Source organism: Arachis duranensis, chromosome 1 (genome assembly GCF_000817695.3).
Source record: "Arachis duranensis cultivar V14167 chromosome 1, aradu.V14167.gnm2.J7QH, whole genome shotgun sequence".
In the NCBI taxonomy this organism is placed as follows: Eukaryota; Viridiplantae; Streptophyta; class Magnoliopsida; order Fabales; family Fabaceae; genus Arachis; species Arachis duranensis.
The window spans coordinates 96,948,497-96,950,419 of NC_029772.3; the positions used below are offsets into that span (position 1 = coordinate 96,948,497).

Sequence of the window (1,923 nt, forward strand, 5' to 3'; positions counted from 1 at the left end):
AATGCCGAGTCTTTCTCCGCCGCCAACTCGACGTCGTCGTCACCTGCAAGATAAGGCCGACTTTACTAAACAAGCGAGAAAAGCCCTTTCTATTTAGTAAAGCAACAAGCAAGGGATTGAGCTGCGCGAAAGCCTACTTTAGAGAAAGGCTAACGAACAAGCAACGGCTTCTAAAGTAGGGGGCGCACTTGCGCGAAAGCCTACTTTAGAGAAAGGCTAACGACGCGCATCCGCTCGCTAGCTGCAATCAAAAAACAGCGCACACTAGAAAGTGCTTCGAATTCGAAAGGCGCCGGCTCCCTTCTTACTGACAGCACAGCTACGTGCTGGCACTCAATTAGTAGCGCTGGCGCGTCACTCGGCTCCTCGGCTCACTTCGGTTGAAAAGACTTTCTCCTTAGGCGCATGTCTCAGCAACACAAAACGAGGGTTTCGCTCGTTATAGGACTTGACCAAACATCTCACGACACGAGCTGACGACAGCCATGCAGCACCTGTATGAAAGTCAGTACCATCCCGTTAAGGACTGGTTTTTCCTTCGCTCGTTGGCCTATGGCTTTTTTTACGTTTTCCACCTTGAGCAGGTGACGTTCACTTTCTTTCCATTCCTTGGAGTTACGGAGTTCTGCCTCCTTCCTCCTTTCCTCAGCGTCTACTGCATCCCAAATTGTATCTTGTTGAACTTCGCCGTGTACACCTTGATCAATAGGGGGTACAACGGGATTACCCGGGTTAGAGCTTGATGTGCCCGAAGAAGTGGAATCCGATCCCGTGGGTAGCACAGACATACCTATGTCATCGTAGGAATATATTAGTGCTTGTAAAGCACCTCCTATTGCTAAGGCCAGTCCCCCTCTTAGGCCCACCTTCCGCAAGGCAAAAGATACGGCAAAGGGGAGGGCTCGCCCATGTAGAGCAATGTCTAGCCCAGGATTAGAAGGGCCTGCATCATTCCTGTTCGGCACTTGGCCTAGGCTCGTAGCTTCCGAGCTGGATGCTTTGATATTTTCGGAATGGGGAGTCACTTCACCACCCGACCCCAAAACCGCACAAGTGCCCATAAACACTGTCAACACATCAGAGAATAAAAAACCAATATCCGAAACTACATAGATACGGATAGAATAGCAAAAGAGGGAGGTGAAAAAAAGAAGCATAATACATAAAAGTCGAGAGCCATACCTTCTATGAAAATAATGAAACAGGAAGATCAAACCTAAAATCACGATTCCCAAAAGCACTAGTAGTTTTATCATTCTGTTTTCTGATCCTAGAAAACGAAATAAAAACTGTGAAGTTATTAAAGAAATAAAGGGAAGCAAATATCTAAAAAGTCTCGCACGAGTATTTCTCATAATATCAGTTTGGTAAGGTCATTTTTCGAGACTCCAAACCTCGCTTTGGTCCAACTAAGTCCCAAGGCAAGTCCGAAGCCTTTTGCGGATCTCCGCCGCGTGCTTTAGCGCTAAGTTACTTACGTTACGATCTTTCTTCTCTTACGATATTTCGAGTTGGATGAAAAGAGCGCTCCTAAATGAATCCTTTCTCTTTTATACGATATACCGGAATCCCCTTTTCTCTCCTATAAATCTTCTTTGCACGAGCTTCTATAAGCCCCGAAACATACTCCAATTACATGTGTTAAGCATCGTGCCATTTCAAATCAAACAAGTGAGGAAGCCATTCCTAATAGGAAGTTTCTAGCCGTCTTTCTTGAGGAGCGAGAAAAGAGAGGAAATGGACTATCTGGTTTGGCCACTACATTTTATGAAAAAGGTAGAGATGAATCCCCAAGAGCAGAGAGATCAGAAGGAAGTAGGCTCTTAGATAGGGCATTCCCGCTTAGCCCCTGGCTTACCTAAACCGCTGTTAGCATGTTAGCACGAGAGTGGATCGGGGAATCGAAAATGCTTCTTTGATTGT

General features: G+C 46.0%; 1 long non-coding RNA gene across 1 annotated transcript; it reads right to left on the minus strand.

Moving 5' to 3' along the window:
* Positions 1 to 19: 19 nt before the first annotated feature.
* Positions 20 to 528, minus strand: LOC127744818 (uncharacterized). The gene is made up of 2 exons (XR_008005938.1): positions 189 to 528; positions 20 to 121 (listed from the first exon to the last, which is right to left on the minus strand). It is a non-coding gene; the product is annotated as an uncharacterized LOC127744818 (long non-coding RNA).
* Between the last annotated feature and the right edge of the window lie 1,395 nt (positions 529 to 1,923).